The following is a 20030-nucleotide window of genomic DNA, read 5'->3' on the forward strand; positions in this document are numbered from 1 at the left end:
ACTGTTTTGGGTAGGAGGCGGACTTTTTTTTTTTTTTTTTTTGGGGGGGGGGGGGGGAGATATTCGGCTTATGGGTGAAATTTCAGGAGGAAACTAAAATGCACTTTACAGGTGAACTTGGTGATCTTCTCTAAACTTTTGAATGCACATGTCCAACTGTTGAATGTTTCTGCTCTTTTTGCACAACTTGCTATTCTCTAACAAGGAGCTTAAAGGCAAAATTCACAACAGGTGTTTGATCCATGAATCGCCCAATAAATTTCCTGGTTCAATTAGAATTGGTATTTAAACAGTCCTCCTCATAATGCGGTTACATTTTGACATCATGAAACCAAGATAACACCTAACAATTGATCAACAGTACCTCTCCATTGCGAGGCTTCAAGCAGGATGTCCTCAGACAGAAGTGGTCACTGAGCTTAGAGTGTCGGTGTCATCAGCAGGTCACTACAGAGAGATTGGAAGAGTCACAGAAAGGCATAGAAGTGGACATGCTCTGGCCATGTCCCACAGTGATTACCTCTTCATTGTGAACAATGCCCTGCGGCACTAGATGATGAATGCTGCACAATTCCAGGCACATTTAAGGGAGGTGAGAGGCACCCAAGTGTCATGTCATACCATTTAAAACTGTTTACATCAGCGTTGTCTGCGTGCTAGATGACCTGTAAGGCTATCTGACCACACCACCAGGCACAGGCATCATCATTTTGCATGGGCCAGGGAGCATCTATGCTGGACGAGGGACCAGTGGGCCTCAGTGCTGTTCACTGATGAAAGCTGATTCACGCTGAGCAGAAATTATGGCTGTCAAAGATGATGGAAACGTCAAGGAGAGCGATATGCATCAGCCACTGTTGTCACCAGATGAGCTTTTGGTGGAGCTGTTAGTGTGGGCAGGTGTGTCTAGTCAATGCAGAATGGCCCTACACTTTGGTACAGTGACAAACCCATACTACATGGATAACCTCATTAATCCTCTCATTGTGTCTCTGCATGAGCAACATAGGCCTAATTTCATCTTCTTAGATGACCATGTGCCAACTCCTCAAGGTCTCATCACTAGGGAATGGCTGATGGAGACTGGAGTACCTTAAATGGAGTGGCCTGCACTTTCTCCAGACCTGAATCCCATTGGAAACCTATGGGATCAGCTGAGTCCTCATGTAGAGGCTGTACCCCAGAACCTCAATGACCTGAGGGCCACCCTTCAAGAAGAGTGGAATGCCATGCCTTATTTCCATGATGTCATATCACTGTAGTGTGAACTTTTAAAGTTATCCATAAATTTCACCCGAAAGCCAAATATCCCAAAATTTTTGTGAGTAGGGTTTGTCTTACACATGTTGCCTTCAGAATTCTAGTTTCTTGGGTACTAAGTAGGAAATATAAAGTTACTTTTTTCTAGTGGCAAGAAAAGTCCTTGAAAAAGTTTTTTTAATTTAATAAAATGCACCACTCAAAATATTTTTTTTTTCAAAGTTAAAGATGATTATTTTCAAGGCTGCCAGGTGAACAATAACCTGTTTGGGGTCACAGATTCTAATTTAGATTGCTGCACTAAATGTAAAGCATACCCACAGTTGTAAAATAAACCAGCAATACAGATGAATACCTTCTCTTTTTAGGGGTAGTCATTATTCTTAGTAATGAGCAAAGTTTAGAAAAATTTTGATTTGGCTGCTTCTCTGAATTTTAGAAAAATTTGCTTTGCGATGGGGGAAAAAATAAAATCGTACTTGCCTCATCCATTTTCATGGGACTTCGTGCGAGATCTTCAATCAAGATGGCTGTGGCAAGCTCTTCGCTCTCAAACAGATGGGGTAAGTATGATATACCTTTTTTATTTTTTTTTATCGCCAATCATGGAAAATTAATTTGTTACCTTCAAAGCACAAGGAAATTCAGCTTTGCGGCAAATAGATTTTTCCCTGAAATTTGTAGACTTCGATTTGCTTAAGGGCATATGCAGACGGCCGTTGCCTGGCCGTGGCCTAATTGCGGTCCGCATACGGCGGGTCCTCAATACACAGGAACGGGGGGGGGGGGGGGGGTGCACCCCGCATCATGGATGCGGACCCATTTGGAACGAAGTATGGATCGGAACCCCATGGAAGCACTACGGAGTGCTTCCGTGGTGTTTGTTTGTGCCTCCGCACCGCAAAAAAATAGAACATGTTCTATTTTTTTCATTTTATTTTTTATTTTTTACGGTGCAGATGCATCATGCACCCATTCAAGTTGAATAGGTGTTAATCCATCCCAGCCGCCGTACAGATGTTGCCCATGCCCAAATGCATGTAACGGCCGCACAACTGCTGTGTGCGTGAGCCCTAACACAAATTATTTTCCTCCCTTTACAGCCACCTGTAGTTCAGATATCCCTGCCTGTAGGATGTATGTAAATGTTTAAAAGCCTTCTTGTTCACCAGAAAAGGGTTGCAAGGGGCAACGTGTTGTGGGGCAGCATGTTTGTGCTTTCCCTCCTTCTTCTGGTTCTTTTCCTGTCTGGTGCTGGAAGGGTTAACTTCCTGCCTAGGTCTGTTCTGGGTGTGGCCTCATGGCTCTTCTTAATCTGGTGCTTTGAGTCTGAGGTCAGTAGTTCTCCAGCCTTGTATGCTGGAGCTATGCTCCTGCACTAGATATTCCATCCTTCCAGTGTGAGGGCCACCTAGTTAGACATTGAGGTCATTCATTGTCTTCTCTGTCATCCTTATGTACTGTATTTTCCCCATTCCTTGTATATGTTTGGGGGGGGGGGGGGGGGGTTTATGTACAGGGTGTGTTATGTCTAGTGTTGTGTTCCATGTCTGGTCTGTTGTCCAGCATGGTTGCTAGACATTCCCCTGTCTGTCTATGCCTTCGGTGAGAGGGCCCCTGGGTTCCCCCGGAGTCCCACAAGTCAGTGAGCAGCTCTGCCTGGGGCCGCCATGCATTCGGTCCGCATGGGGGTCCAGTTAGTCTTGGTGCTGATGTTCCACACTGTTGCTGCAGCAGGTAAGTGCTTGTTCCAGTGTGTTATCGTATCGCTGGGTTCTTACCTGCTGACCCAGTTGCTGCTCACGGTCTTCCCTTACCTTTGCTGCTTGGCCTGTGAGACTCCCTATTCGTCCGCGTTCTGGAGGAACAGGTTGTCTCTTGCTCCTAACCTTTTTTATTCAGGGATCATCCGTGTAACCTCAGGGTCCAAAGTTCCTGTTTGAGCCCACCTACCATCTGGGTCTGTATACGGTTAGGAGTCAGGGCCAGGGTTACCCTGCTTTCACACCTGAGCGTTTCCCAAACGCGCGTCAAACGCGCGTTTTTGATGCGCGTTTCTGACGCGCGTTTTTGTAATAGTAAACGCGCGTTTGACGCGCGTTTGTGTCATTGACTGCAGTGTCCTATGGCCACGAACGCGCGTCAAAACGCCCCAAAGAAGCTCAAGTACTTGTTTGAGCGTCGGGCGTTTTACAGCGCGATGGTACGCGCTGTAAAACGCCCAGGTGAGAACCATTCCCATAGGGAAGCATTGCTTTTCATGTGTTGAGCGTTTTACAGCGCGTTTGAACGCGCTGTAAAACGCTCAGGTGTGAACTTAGGGTTAGGGTGGCTTAGGAGGTGACCTGCTCCTTTTTCCTGGTGTCAAGGCCTAGCTGTTTCCCCTTTTTCCTATTGGTGTTCAGTGGGGATTTTCCCCTAACTCCCCACCGTGACACTCTCCTTTAGTGTATGTGCGTGGAGGCTCCTACCTGGTAGAAGGAAGAGCCCACTTCCTGGGGCACAGGGAAAAAGATGTGCATTTATAGAAACTATCAGAGAAGGGAAACTAAGAGCAATGGCATAGACCGCATCCAAGCGGTCAGCATAGAAGACAATCAGCAGCTGCACACTACTCGTGCTGCTGTGGGAGCAGAGAGCCCGCTGTCACTAAAAGGAAAAATAGAAATGACATAAACATAACTCTCCATGTATCACCATAAAAATGGCAAAAATGATTTACCTAATCAAATGGGAAAACCCTTATGGCTTTCAAAGACTCATGTACTAAAATGTGCCTGATCATGGAGCAGGTAGATGGTCCATTCTTAAACTAGTGAAATCATAGTATTGGTTCATATCCATTTAATTATTTTCAAAATGTAATTAAATCTATGGGGAACAAACAAATCCCAGGTACCTATGAAAGTGAAGTGTACAACATGGCAGCTACACAAGCCGTTCACTATGAGCAGCTGTTGCTACAGACTGATAGTATTGTTAGGCCATTATTCTTTTATTAATCTTCTACAGTCACATTTTACTAACAATTGTTCACTTCATTATTCTGAATTTTTATTTGAGTAGAAAAAGGGCTTTATAATGACCCCCGAAAGGAAAATATTCAATAAATTCCAATCAGTTAAACCAACAACGATGGCATGGGAGTGAAAGGGCAGATCACATTACTTGAAAGTTCACCATTTATTATGTTAATGGTTATTTTCCAAAATTATCATTAAAATCAGAATGCCGAGAGGGGTTATTGCAGATGGGAAAATAAATGACTACACACTTAATAACCAAGTTCATAAACTTGGAGGAAGCAATTGATGTTAATTTATGCTCTAGATGTAATTAGCACAAGTACAATTATGATTTTAGTGCCAGTGAGATACCTGATTGCCTTACATAAGTTATTATTGAACTGCAACTGGCAAACATGTAGTATGGACTTCATCACTAGGAATGAACCATATTAATCTGATTTATTTTCTAAACCTAGAATCTGGACATGGGGTCGGTCACCTTCTAAAATATTTTTTTTATAATGTCCAAACCTAGTGGTACTATCCTAGACTTATTTCAGCGCTCCATTTTCCCCCACTGTATGGATCTGGTGTGTTAAGCTGCCTAGGCCATGGCATCAACGTGCATCTGCAGTGACCCCCCCCCCCCCCCCCGAGGAGCAAGTGCAGAGGATGGGAGTGGTAGTGGCCCTGATGAGATGTTACTACAGTGTACTCCCTCAGACTGTCTCTCCATGGGGTTTGGAGCACTGAAAGGATCAGACAGACCTTCAAATGTTTTTCTTTATGGAGTCCAAAGAATGAGTTACAGTACATCCAGATGTTGTCTGTACTAAGTGCTGTGCAATGTGTCTATCTCCAGATGATGCGCTATGGTAGCAATAAAAATTGCAGACAATGGCACTCTATGGTAGTCCTCTCTCTCGATTTCCCTTCGCTACAGCTATATACTGACATCTGTGGCTGTAGATATCCACTTGATAAATACAGGCTTTTGGGTTTGTCTGAGATGGGCTATGGTGATAGATGCTTTAATGTGTTCCCCCTCATCTGCAGCAGGGTCTATGAAGTTATAGTTGCTGGTCGCCTTGCTGACTGTGGTGCTGTTGCTCTGAAGAATATCCACAGTCTTGGACCGTCAGTCTCCATGGAGCAGTTTTCCTCACAGTGGAGCTCATTCTCTGGTGAAATCTGCTGCATCTTCTGAATGCCATCATGACTGCTGCATAGTGTTCAATGAATAATTCAGATGAAGAAATGACAGTGCCACTTACTGATATGGTGATATGATCATGTTTTTCTAGGTAGCTGCAGGAGCACCTGTGTGACCAGAGACCTATTTCAGCTGTATAGTAGTGTATGTGTGGAGGCTTCATTTCCCCTTGGAATTGAGGGTAATGCGTTAGGCCCAGTTAAAGTGAAAACTGTCACTGTAGATGGTTAATGTCAAAATGTGCCCCAACGATATCTTATGGTAGTTATGGGGGAGGAGGTATAATTTCTTTGTTTATTTTTTTTATAAATAAAAAATGAACACGGTGCCACCCCTTCCAAACCACAGCTGTAGCTCCATCATGATAAAACTATACATGCACTGCTTTAGGATGGTAACTTTTAGGACCCAATCACTTGACTGTATTTTTGGTCTGCATCTGATCCACATTATTTGCACATGGACCTATTCATTTCTATTGGTCTGCAAAAACAAAAAAAACGGACAGCGAACCATGTGCTGTCCACATCCGTATGTTCGTTCCGAAGTTCCACAATAGAGATGGAATAGGCTTTGCTACAATGGGACCGCAAAAGAAATGGACGTCATCCTGTTACGGGGTTCCGAAGGTGCACTCTGTCTCCCATTAGCTGCAGACCTGCTGCTTAGCTTCGGGAGCAATGATCTGTGCTTGACCTCGTTCCCAGGGTGGCTTTGCTAGCTGGGAGGTTCCTTGCTCCTAAGTCTGCCTTGAGTGCCGAGCTGATCACTCGGTGCTCGACTGGTTTGTCTGTCGGTCATGTGACGCTGGCCACGTCACATGACCCTCACTCCCCACTATAAATACAGGCAGCCTGCTGGCCACAGGTTGCCTGTTAATTTAGGTTCCACCTGTGATGTTGTATTTCCTGGCGTACTTACCTCCTGCTGTTTCCTGACGATCCTCTGCCTGCTCCTTGTGTACTTTGCTGCTCTCCTGGTATTCTGACCCCGGCCTCCTCCTGATGATCCTCTGCTTACTCCTTTGGTACTTCACGACTCTCCTGGTATTTATGACCCCGGCTTCTCCTGACTATTCTCTGCTTGCTCCATTTGTACTTTGTAGCTTTCCTGGTATTGACTCGGTCCGTTTACGTTCTGTTGTTTGTCTGTCTGTCATCCCTGCACTTAGCTCAAGCTAGGGATTGCCGTCCAGTTGTCCCCTGTCATTAGGACTCGCAAGGCAAGTAGGCAGGGCCAGGGGTAAGGGTGGAGCGCAGTGGTCACCACCCTTCCCTTACCCCTGTGTGTGTGTGTGTGTGTGTGTACGCGACCGTTACAGATTAACAGGCCCAATAACCACTGTATTATGAATCCTCTGACCCTGACTGACCATGTCTCTAATCTGACGCAGATGGTGCAGGAGTTAGGGGAAAAACTCAGTTCTTTTGAGTTAGGGCAAGGTTCTTTCACTCCTCAGGCCTCCACTCCGCATTTTGAGCCCCAGATTAAGCTCCCAGAACCCTTTTCTGGAGACCGGAGGAAGTTTCTGTCCTTTAAGGAGAGTTGCAGACTTTACTTCCGTTTGTGCCCCGTGTTCTCTGGCTCTGAGAGTCAACGCTTGGGCATTATCATTTCCCGACTACAGGGTGATCCCCAGGACTGGGCGTTCTCTTTACCTGCTGGCACCAGTTGTTTATCTTCTGTGGAGGGGTTATTTCAGGCCCTGGGTACCCTCTATGATGAACCAGACAGGGCTCTAGTAGCCGAGACGGCTCTAAAGGCACTGGTTCAGGGCAATCTACCTGCGGAGGATTATTGCACCCAAATTGAGAAGGTGGTGTGTCCCCTCAGGGTGGAACGAACCAGCCCTGAAGAGTCAGTTCAGGTTAGGTCTGTCTGATAATTTCCTCCAGAGACCTTAGAGGAGATGATGACCCTTGTTGTCCGACTTGACCGGGTTAGAGAGAGACCACAGGAACAACAGTTTTCTTCCTGGATGGTGGTCCAGCCAGAGGCCTATCCCAAAGACAATGCTGAGGTCTCCACCGAGGAACCCATGCAGGTTGGCATGACCCGAGGGAATCTTCGCCGCAGACGTGGAGAATGCTTTTACTGTGGAGATCCTGACCATTGGATCAACCAGTGTTCTAAAAAGGTCCTCTCTGTCAAGTCTCCTAAGGCAAGGCAACCTAAAGACCAGGTACACCCTGATTTTTCTAAATATAAGCTTTTGGTACCCATTACGATTTCTCTGGGAGTAGATAAATGGCCGGGTAAGGCCTTTATCGATTCTGGCTCAGCAGCCAGCTTTATTGACTGAGTATGCTGTAAGATTGGGTATTCCAATGTTTGCTTTCCTATCCATGTCATGGCTATTGATGCTACTCCTCTTATTGGTGGTAAGGTGAGCTCATGTACCTCAGAGATTTCTCTAACCGTGGGTGTGTGTCAGATGTTCCCTTTTTGTCCTGGAGAACCTACCGGCTGAGGTGGTATTAGGGTTGCCTTGGCTCCGACTACATAACCCCACTATAGATTGGTCCAATGGGGAGTTGGTGAGATGGGGGCCTGTGTGACTCATGCTTGTCCGTGGTTCAGGCTGGGGTCTCAGTAAAGTCAGATACTTTACCCACTGTTGTTAGGGAGTATTCTGATGTATTCTCATCACCAACCCCGGAGGTTCTACCCCCCCATAGACCTTATGATTGTATTATAGAGCTAGTAGAGGGGGTCAAGTTTCCTAAGGGGCGAATTTATAATCTTTCTAAGCCCGAATGCAAGGCCATGGAAGATTATATTAAGGAGAGCCTTAGTAAAGGGCATATTAGACCTTCTGTCTCTCCTATGGGGGCAGGGTTTTTCTTCGTTAAGAAAAAAGATGGTGGTCTTAGGCCATGTATCGATTACCGGAGATTAAATAAAATCACTGTCCAGAATAGATACTCCCTCCCATTTATTTAACCAGGTTCTGGGGGGCAACCTGGTTTTCCAAAATTGACCTGAAAGGGGCATACAATCTAATCCGAATCAAGGAGGGAGACGAATGGAAGACGGCGTTCAATACTCCGGTAGGTAGGACACTTTGAATATCAGGTGATGCCTTTTGGACTCAGCAATGCCCCAGCTGTGTTCCAAAACTTCATGAACAACATTCTTAGGGAGTTCTTAGGTAAATTTGTTATTGTCTATCTTGACAACATTTTGATATTCTCTCCTGACTTCGAATCCCATGTGTCTCATGTTAAACAAGTATTAGAGGTGTTGAGGGAGAATCAGCTATCCGCTAAGCAAGAGAAATGTGTCTTTGGTGTACAGGAGATTCTGTTTCCTCACGCCTTCAAGATGGATCCTGGTAATGCTAGCAATTAAGGAATGGGTAAGACGTTCATCCTTAAAGGCGTTACAATGATTCTTAGGTTTCGCCAATTATTATCGTAAATTTATTATGAATTTTTCCGTAATTGCTAAACCGTTGACCGACCTTACTAAGAAAGAGGCGGATTTGGAGAATTGGTCTATTGAGGCCATTTCTTAATTTGAAAAATTAAAAAAGGCATTCAGTAGCGCTCCCATTCTGATCCAGCCTGATCAGGAGAGACCTTTTTATTGTGGAGGTGGATGCGTCCAAGGACGGCGCAGGAGCAGTCCTTTCACAAGGTCCTGCTAGCCTAACTAACCTGAGACCATGTGCCTTCTTCTCCAGGAAATTCTCTCCCACGGAGAGAAACTACGACATAGGGAATAGGGAGCTGCTGGCCATTAAATGGGCATTTGAGGAGTGGGGCAAGGCATTGTGTAACTGTTCTCACTGACCATAAAAACCTTTTATGTTTCTCGAGTCTGCTAAGAGGTTGAATCCCCGTCAAGCCAGATGGGCTCTGTTTTTTACTCGTTTTGATTTTTCCATTACGTTCAGGCCGGGAAGTAAAAATGTGAAGGCGGACGCATTATCTCAGAGCTTCCATGCTTTTCAACCTACTGAGGTACCACCTGAATCCATCCTACCAGCAAAAATCTTCATAGCAGCTCTAACCCAGGATATCTCGGCTCGCATTAGCTCTGAACAACATCTGGCACCGGTATCCACCCCAACAGATAAGTTGTTTGTTCCCGTACAATTTAGTCTCCAGCTGTTGGGTGAGTGTCACGATTCTGCCTTTTGTGTACATCCGGGTGTTGAGGGCACTAAGGATCTGGTTTCTAGATCTTATTGGTGGCCCACTCTAACTAGGGATGTCAAGTCCTACGTGTCAGCCTGTGAGGTTGTGCAGCTGAATCCTCTTTAGGAGACGATCCTGGCACTTGCTGGACTAGCTGCCGCTAGTGAACGCGTACCGCCGGAGGTCTGCTCCGGCCCTATTGACTATAATGGGGGCGGGCCGGAGTTCTGGCGACAGCTGGCAAACATGCTGAGAGGCGACCGGAATAAAACTACGACATGGAATTGAGTTATGGTCGTGGTAACTGGATCCATAACACAATTCTGCTTTAACCACCAAACGAATTTCATAACATGAAATTTGCTCATCCCTATGTAGAACTGCACCTGGTTTTGTCTCACAATCGCTGATTAGAAATCACTGACCAAAACACTGATATGTGAATGAGCCATTAGTCTTTTCTGACACTAGGGGGAGCTGAAAGCATATGTTTTTTTTTTGTTTTTTGTTTTTTTAACCCCCCTTTAGAGGTAAATGTAAGCAGTCAAAAGGTTATCATTTAATTCTGGATATGTAAATTAAAAAATAGATTCATCAACAGCTCAGAAGATATGCTGTATAGCGAATTAACATCTATTTAAATAAAATGAAATTACTGTGACACTCCAACCAAAAAGCACAATCAATCTACCCATTAAAGGGGTATTCCCAATGCAGAATCTTAGATGCTCACAAATTAAGACCCCCGTGCTGCTGTTTTTCCATGTGATCCTGTTAGATCATTTACATTGTACAGTCGTGGCCAAAAGTTTTGAGAATGACACAAATATTAGTTTTCACAAAGTTTGCTGCTAAACTGCTTTTAGATCTTTGTTTCAGTTGTTTCTGTGATGTAGTGAAATATTATTACACGCACTTCATACGTTTTCAAAGGCTTTTATCGACAATTACGTGACATTTATGCAAAGAGTCAGTATTTGCAGTGTTGGTCCTTCTTTTTCAGGACCTCTGCAATTCGACTGGGCATGCTCTCAATCAACTTCAGGGCCAATTCCTGACTGATGGCAACCCATTCTTTCATAATCACTTCTTGGAGTTTGTCAGAATTAGTGGGTTTTTGTTTGTCCACCCGCCTCTTGAGGATTGACCACAAGTTCTCAATGGGATTAAGATCTGGGGAGTTTCCAGGCCATGGACCCAAAATGTCAACGTTTTAGTCCCTGAGCCACTTGGTTATCACTTTTGCATTATGGCACGGTGCTCCATCGTGCTGGAAAATGCATTGTTCTTCACCAAACTGTCGGATTGTTGGAAGAAGTTGCTGTTGGAGGGTGTTTTGGTACCATTCTTTATTCATGGCTGTGTTTTGGGGCAAAATTGTGAGTGAGCCCACTCCCTTGGATGAGAAGCAACCCCACACATGAATGGTCTCAGGATGCTTTACTGTTGACATGACACAGGACTGATGGTAGCGCTCACCTTTTCTTCTCCGGACAAGCCTTTTTCCTGATGCCCCAAACAATCGGAAAGAGGCTTCGTTGGAGAATATGACTTTGCCCCAGTCCTTAGCAGTCCATTCACCATATTTTCTGCAGAAGATCAATCTGTCCCTGATGTTTTTTTTGGAGAGAAGTGGCTTCTTTGCTGCCCTTCTTGACACCTGGCAATCTTCCAAAAGTCTTCACCTCACTGTGCGTGCAGATGCGCTCACACCTGCCGTCTGCCATTCCTGAGCAAGCTCTGCATTGGTGGCACTCCGATCCCGCAGCTGAATCCTCTTTAGGAGACGATCCTGGCACTTGCTGGACTTTCTTGGACACCCTGAAGCCTTCTAAACAAGAATTGAACCTCTTTCCTTGAAGTTCTTGATGATCCTATAAATTATTGATTGAGGTGCAATCTTAGTAGCCACAATATCCTTGCCTTTGAAGCCATTTTTATGCAACGCAATGATGGCTGCACGTGTTTCTTTGCAGGTCACCAAGGTTAACAATGGAAGAACAATGATTTCAATCATCACCCTCCTTTTAACAGGTCAAGTCTGCCATTTTAACCCAATCAGCCTGACCTAATGATCTCCAGCCTTGTGCTCGTCAACATTCTCACCTGAGTTAACGATAAGATGATTACTGAAATGATCTCAGCAGGTCCTTTAATGACGGCAATGAAATGCAGTGGAAAGGTTTAATTTTCATGGCAAAGAAGGACTATGCAATTCATCTGATCACTCTTCATAACATTCTGGAGTATATGCAAATTGCTATTATAAAAACTTAAGCAGTTTTCCAATATTTATGTAATTCTCAAAACTTTTGGCCACGACTGTAATCTCCACTAGTAATGGTTCAATGTATTTATCCTTTTACATTGCAATATCTGCTCATTAAGCTGGAAACATAAGCAATGTTTCATCCTGATATAAATTAATAGTGGATTTTGTTTTATATTGAGACGGATTTCAGTAATACTGCAAAATTAGCTTGTGGACAATGTTCCAGCTATTTGGCACTATTACTAACAAAGGATCTGTCATTTCTCCTGACTTCTCCTTTTTATTAACTACTTGCATCCCCTATGTAATAATAATTCTGGAGCATCTCTTATGACTGGTCTAGTGAGGCATGCACCCTGTAATCAATGAAGCTAGTGTTACCATTCTTATGACTATATGTTTTACCATTCTTCTATTATTCCTATAAGAAATTTATGAATGAATTATTTGCAGTTTGCATTAAAGGTCCTTTTGGGTGGTACCAGTTGGGGTTGTGTCCCTGCTCAGTCTGGCACTATCCAATAAGGCTACTTTCATACTTGCATTTGTAATTCCGGTGTTGAGATCCAGTAGAGGATCTCAATACCGGAATTAACCCCTTCAGGACACATTTTTCACCTTAAGGACCAGGCCATTTTTTGCAAATCTGACGTGTCACTTTATGTGGTGATAACTTTAAAACCCTTTTACTTATCCGAGCCATTCTGAGAATGTTTTCTTGTCACATATTGCACTTCATGACAGTGGTTAATTTTAAATTAAAATATTTCTTTTTTTTTTTATATAAAAATAAGCAAATTTACCAAAAAAATGGAAAAATTAGCAATTTTCAAAATTTGTATTTCTTTGTTTTTAAAACAGAGTGATGCCTCCTAAAATAGCTATTGCTTTACATTCCTCATATGTCTACTTCATGTTTGGATAATTTTGTAAATTTAAATTTTCTTTTTTTGGGATGTTAAAAGGCTTAGAAGTTTAGAGGCAAATCTTGAAATTTTTCAGAACATTTCCAAAACCCACTTTTTAAGGACCAGTTCAGGTCTGAAGTCACTTTGTGAGGCTTACAAAATAGAAACCACACCACCCATAAATGGCCCCATTTTAGAAATGACACCCTTCTAGGCATTCAAAACTGATTTTACAAACTTTCTTAACCCTTTAGGTGTTCCACAAGAATTAAAGGAAAATGTAGATAACATTTAAAATTTTAACTTTTTTGGCAGATTTTGCATTTTTTCCAGTAACAAAGCAAGGGTTAACAGCCAAACAAAACTCAATATTTATTGCCCCGATTCTGTAGTTTACAGAAACACCCCATATGTGGTCGTAAACTGCTGTACGGGCACACGACAGGGCTCAGAATGAAACGCCATATGGTTTTTGGAGGGCAGATGTCACTGGGATAATTTTTAAGTTGCCATGTCACATTTGAAGACCCCCTGATGCACCCCTAGAGTAGAAACTCCCAATGACCCCATTTTGGAAAGAACTGCCACCTTATCCCGTATTGTTGGTACGATTTTAGGGTACATATGATTTTTGGTTGCTCTATATTACACTTTTTGACAGGCAAGGTAGCAAAAAATTGCTGTTTTTGCACTTTTTTTTATTTTTTGTTATTTACAATGTTCATCTGACAGGCTAGATCATGTGGTATTTTTATAGAGCAGGTTGTTATGGACACGACAATACCAAATATGACTTTTTTTAGAGTCTCCATATTCTGAAAGCCATATTTTTTTTATTTTATATTTTTTTTTGTTCTTATTTAGGGGCTCAATTTTTTCGGTATGAGATGACGGTTTGATTACTATTTTAGGATGCATATGACTTTTTGATCGCTTGGTATTATACTTTTTGTGATGTAAGGTGACAAAAAAAATGACTTTATTTGCACCGTTTTTATAATTTCTTTTTTACGGTGTTCACCTGAGGGGTTAGTTTGTGATATTTTTATACAGCAGGTTCTTACGGACGCGGCGATACCTAATTTTTTTCTTTTAGGTTTATTTAAGTTTTACACAATAACAGCATTTTTTTAACAAAAAAAACATGTTTTAGTGTCTCCATAGGCTGAGAGCCATAGTTTTTTTATTTTTTGGGCGATTGTCTTAGGTAGGGTATCATTTCTGCGGGATTAGCTTATGGTTTGATTGGCACCATTACTTTTTAATCGCTTGCTATTACACTTTTTGCGATTTTTACTTTGATTTTTTTTTTGTTTTTTTACGGTGTTCATCTGAGGGGTGGGGCTGTGGTATTTTTTTTAGAGCAGGTTGTTGTGGATGTGGCAAAACCTGATATGTCTCCTTTTTAAAAAAATGTTTTACATTTAACTCAATAAAAGCACTGACCGCAGCAGTGTGAGGGTTAATGCCCTGACATCTGTGTTTTCACTGATGCCGGCGCATACAGCAGGGGTCCGGCTATCAGTGACTGCCGGGCCCCTGCACCCACCCGATCAGCCCGCCGTACATGTACGGCACTGGTCCTTAAGGGGTTAAACAGATCTGTTTTGATTTTGCACATCAGGATGCGGTTGTGTGAAATGAAAACAGGAAAAAAACTGATCCGTCACCATTTACTTACATTATTTTCAGTGACTGAAACGTTGTTTTTTTTCTTTCCTGTTTTTATAACTGCAGCTTGCAGCGGTTTGTGTCCAGTCACAAAACGGAATGCTGCCGGAACGGAAGACATCCTGATGCATCCTGAACGGATCTCTTTCCATTGTATGGGGACAAACCAGAACATTTTTTTTTTTTCCGGTATTGAGATCCTCTGCCAGATCTCCATACCGGAAAACAACAACGCAAGTGTGAAAGTAGCCTAAGGCCCCTTTTAGAGAAAATTTGATTCGGTAGGTTAGTCGAATTTTCCGAAAAAATTATATTCGACCTGAATTTATTTGTTGCCAATCGCATTAAAAAACAACTATTTCCTAGCTGCATAGAGCCTGTATAGTGGTGTAGAACACTGTGCCTTGCAGTAACACGCATAGGGAGTCTGCTGTGGTAGTGAAACAATACTGTGAGTCAGTATGACACGCACATGACAGGCGTTGCTCTTAGAATCACTGCACAGTTCACTTATTTGGGCAGTCATGGTGCCAAAACTGACCAAATAACTTAAGTGTGAACTCAGCCTTACAGGTCGATGTTAACGTCAAGAAGAAGTGCACTCCTTTTATACCGTCAGCTGGTTCCACATAGATGTCTACATAACCTGTTCTATTAAACGCTTATACAAGTAGAGCCCCCCCCCCCCCCGACAGAGTGGAGAGGCTACCAAATCATAAGCTAATTCTGATGGGACCATACAGGCCTTACAGCTGCTACATAGACAGGAGCCATTGTGAGTCTCAGAAGAAAGGTCAAATAAATAATGACGTCAACCAGGCCAAAAAGGCAAAATAGTGGCTCAGTCATGAAATGGGGAGGGTGGAAACAGCATGAGTAGTCCACAGAGTGGTCCAATGACATAGTGGTGAGGTGGCAGCAGCGTGAGGAGACCACAGAGTGGTGATGTGGCAGCAGCATGACGAGACCACAGAGTGGCCCAGTGACATATTGTTGAGGTCTCAGAAGCATGAGGAGACCACAGAAAGGCCCAGTGACATATTGTTTAGGTGTCAGCAGCATGAGGAGACCACAGAGTGGCCCAGTTACATAGTGGTGAGGTGGCAGCAGCATAAGGAGACCACAAAGTGATGCAGTGGCAGCAGCATGAGGATACCACAGAGTGGTGATATGGCAGCAGCATGAGGATACCACAGAGTGGGGATATGGCAGCAGCATGAGGATACCACAGAGTGGTGATATGGCAGCAGCATGAGGATACCACAGAGTGGTGAAGTTGCAGCAGCATGAGGACACCACAGAGTGGTGAAGTTGCAGCAGCATGAGGACACCACAGAGTGGTGAAGTTGCAGCAGCATGAGGACACCACAGAGTGGTGAAGTTGCAGCAGCATGAGGACACCACAGAGTGGTGAAGTTGCAGAAGCATGAGGATACCACAGAGTGGTGAAGTTGCAGCAGCATAAGGAAACCACAGAGTGGCCCAGTGACACAGTGGTAAGGTGGCAGCTGCATGAGGAGAGCACCGAGTGGTAATGTGGCAGCAGCATGAGGATACCACAGAGTGGCTCAGCGACAGTGTTGAGGTGGCAGCAGCATGAGGAGACTATAGAGTGGTGAAGTGGTGGCAGCATAAGAAAACCACAGTGACCCAGTGACATAGTGGTGAGGTGGCAGCAGCATGAGGAGACCACAGAGTGGTGAGGTGGCAGCAGCATGAGGAGACCACAGAGTGGCGAGGTGGCAGCAGCATGAGGAGACCACAGAGTGGCGAGGTGGCAGCAGCATGAGGAGACCACAGAGTGGCGAGGTGGCAGCAGCATGAGGAGACCACAGAGTGGCGAGGTGGCAGCAGCATGAGGAGGCCACAGAGTGGTGAGGTGGCAGCAGCATGAGGAGACCACAGAGTGGTGAGGTGGCAGCAGCATGAGGAGACCAGAGTGGCCCAGTGACATAGTGGCGAGGTGGCAGCAGCATAAGGAGACCACAAAGTGATTCAGTGGCAGCAGCACAAGGATACCACAGAGTGCCTCAGAGACATAGTGTTTAGGTGGCAGCAGCATGAGGAGACCACAGAGTGGTGAAGTGGCAGCAGCATGAGGAGACCACAGAGTGGCCCAGTGACATAGTGGTGAGGTGGCAGCAGCATGAGGAGACCACAGAGTGGCCCAGTGACATAGTGGTTATGTGGCAGCAGCATGAGGAGACCATAGAGTGGTGAAGTGGCAGCAGCATACAGAAACCACAGAGTGGCCCAGTGACATAGTGGTGAGATGGCAGCAGCATGAGGAGACCAGAATGGCCCAGTGACATAGTGGTTATGTGGCAGCAGCATGAGGAGACCACAGAGTGGTGAGGTGGCAGCAGCATAAGGAAACCAGAGAGTGGCCCAGTGACATAAGTGATGTGGCAGCAGCATAAGGAGACCACAAAGTGATGCAGTGGCAGCAGCACAAGGATACCACAGAGTGCCTCAGAGACATAGTGTTGAGGTGGCAGCAGCATGAGGAGACCAGAATGGCACAGTGACATAGTGGTGATGTGGCAGCAGCATGAGGAGACCACAGAGTGGCGAATTTGCCAGCAGCATGAGGAGACCACAGAGGGGTGATGTGGCAGCAGCATGAGGAGACCACAGAGTAGTGATGTGGCAGCAGCATGAGGAGACTACAGAGTGGCCCAGTGACAGAGTGGGTAGGTGGGGGGGCAATACCAGCACCAACTGCAGATGGTGGCTGACAGTAGGAGCACCTGGCAGCAGGTGTGGCATCAGGTGGGTGGGAGCATCAGAATAGTAGCTGAAGCAGGTAGCCAGAAGAAACAGGTCTCTTTTGTTAAAGTGTTGGTGTGGCACCATGGATGATCTAGTTTGATGCATCAGGCATTGGTGTTTGAAAATCCTGGCTGATCCACGCCTGATTCATTTTAACAAAGGTCAGTTTCTCTACATTTTGGGTGGACAGGGGAATTTCTCATTGGGGTAACTATGGCCCCCGCCACACTAAACACCCGCTCTGATGCCGCACTGCTGGCCAGGAAGGAAAGCTTGTCCAGGGCAAACTCGGCCAGTTGTGGCCACAAATCGAGTTTGGCTGCCCAGTAGTCCAGGGGATCTTCGATGTGGGGTGGCAGGGTACACTACAAGTATGCCACAACCTGCTGGTTCAGGTTGTCTACCTGCTGCTGCTGGTGAATAGTTTCTTCAGTAGGTGGGTGAAGAAAAATGCTAATTAGCGACTCTAGACTTAAGTTGCTGCTGATGGAGCTGGTACTGCTCCTGCACACACCCCCAGCAGCAATGGCAGGGAAATGTAAGCGCAGAAAGCCCCCCCGGTCAGACCTGCATGAGGATGGGTGTTGGGGCACATAGGCAGCGGCCAACTGACTACATAGGATGTCTCGATAGTAGTTCAGTTTGTCCTCTCTCTCAGCGGGTGTGAAAAAGGCCCCCGTTTTGGACTGGTAGCGAAGGTCTAACATGGTGGAGAGCCAGTAGTCATCCCTCTTGCGAATGGTGACACTACGCAAGCAAGTGAGAATGCATCGGGCCATTTGTGCAAGTGACACGCAACAGTGTGTCTTGGTCCTCTGCCTCATCTTCTTCATCCCCCTGTAGCTCCTCTGGCTGCTCCTCCTGCTCTTCCTCTCCTGTCACCTGTGTAGAAAAACCACCCATTTCTCTACACATTTCTTGTGCTCGAATGTACTCCTCCTCCTTTTTTAGCATAGCCCCCACAGGGCTCATGTGGCCGTGAGATGTAGTTACCACATTTCCTGTCCCCAGGCCAGCCAGATTTAGCAGCATCTGTTCCAGGACATGAATCGGTGGAATGACGTTGTTTATCCCGTAGTCCTGGCGACTGACAAAGTGGCCTCCACAAAAGGCCCGTGCAAACGGCAGGTGTCACGACAGGTGTCATGAGCTGCCACTGGCTAACATCGAAGTTACACAGGGGAGTACCTCTTCCTGCCTGTATTATCAATAAATCGTTTATGGCCTTTCTCTGTTCATATATTCGGTCCAACATATGGAGGGTGGAATTCCAACGGGTGGAAACGTCGTATATCATTCATGTTGGGGAATGCAGCTGCAGCTCAAGGAGGGTGTGCTTTGCAGTGTACGAGTGGCTGAAGTACATGCAAAGTTTCCTGGCCATTTTCAGGATGTCTTGCAGATGGGCAGAAGACTTCAGGAACTGCTTTACAACCAGATTGAACACATGTGCCATGCAGGGCGCATGGCTCAGCCCTCCTTGACACAGCGCCTACACCATGTTCTTCCCGTTGTTTGTAACAATGGTTCCGATTTTGAGTTTTCGAGGAGAAAGCCAGGATTCGATTTCTTGATGAAGGACACGGATAAGTTCCTCCATTGTGTGACTCAGTTTGCCCAGTCAAACTAGGTGCAAAACAGCGTGATACCGCCATGCCATGTACATGTGGTATGCCAGTGGGGCACTGTGAATTGTTCCTGCAGTGGAGGATGAGGACACTGTGGTGGATGAGGAGGCAGAGGCGGACATTGTCGCAGGACCAACGGCGTGAGAACGTGGAGGCGGAAGCGGCGTCACCAGCCAAGTTTCTGGTGTGGCTGGGCAGGACCGTAGTTATAGCTCCACACGTCGGTGCTGCCGTGCACTTTGGCAGACACCGACAGGCTCAAGGACTGGCCTACCTTCTGTTCTACATATGTGTGCAGGGCTGGTACTGCCTTTTTTTTTTTTTTTACAAAGAAATGACGGCTTGGGACTCTCCACCTCGGCTCGGCACAAGCCATCAGTTCTATGAAAGGTGCAAAGTCCACCACTTGGAAAGGGAGGGACTGCAGCACCAGCAACTTGGCCAGGAGCCCGTTCAGCTTCTGCACCATTGGATGAGTGCCCGCATACTGTTTTCTGTTGGCAATCGCTTCGGTGATCGATTGCTGACGGAAGGTGAGGAGGTGTAGGAGAAGGAGCAGGAGCATCAGGACCAGCAGAAGATGGGAAGGACAGACAGCTCCCTTTGGCTGAGGTGGTGGAGCCTTGACTGCATAAAAGTAGGTGTGTGCCACTGGGTGATGCAGCGGTTGGTTGGACCACCACATAGGAGCCACAGTTATCCCAGGCCACGGTTATGCTGCATGTGTTGATGCAGGGCTGTGGTGCCTGGCCACGCTTCACCTTCTGCCCACAAATCCGGCAAATGACCATAGTCACCTCCTGCGGCGGCCTAGCAAAAAATTGCCACCAATTTCATTTTCCCACCAACACTCCGCACTGACTGCCTGCTGCCGCTGTGAGCCCCTGCACCGCTACTTTACTGGCCGATAAACTCCTGTCAAGCAGGTGATCTACCGCAGGCACGTTTTGCTCCCGACCTCCCACTGCTACCACCCTGTTGGCTCAGCCGCTGCCTCACGCACAAGCTGCCACCCTCTTCTCCTGATAATAAAGCCCCTTCTTCACCCGGCCCCCAAGTGCGATCGGCTACATAATCTTCATCATCCACTACTGTCTGCATGTCACTGATGTCCCTCTCAATGGTCTCAGGGCCAGGAACCTGACTGCTCGCAATA

This window comes from Bufo gargarizans, chromosome 3 (assembly GCF_014858855.1).
Source record: "Bufo gargarizans isolate SCDJY-AF-19 chromosome 3, ASM1485885v1, whole genome shotgun sequence".
Taxonomy (NCBI): Eukaryota; Metazoa; Chordata; class Amphibia; order Anura; family Bufonidae; genus Bufo; species Bufo gargarizans.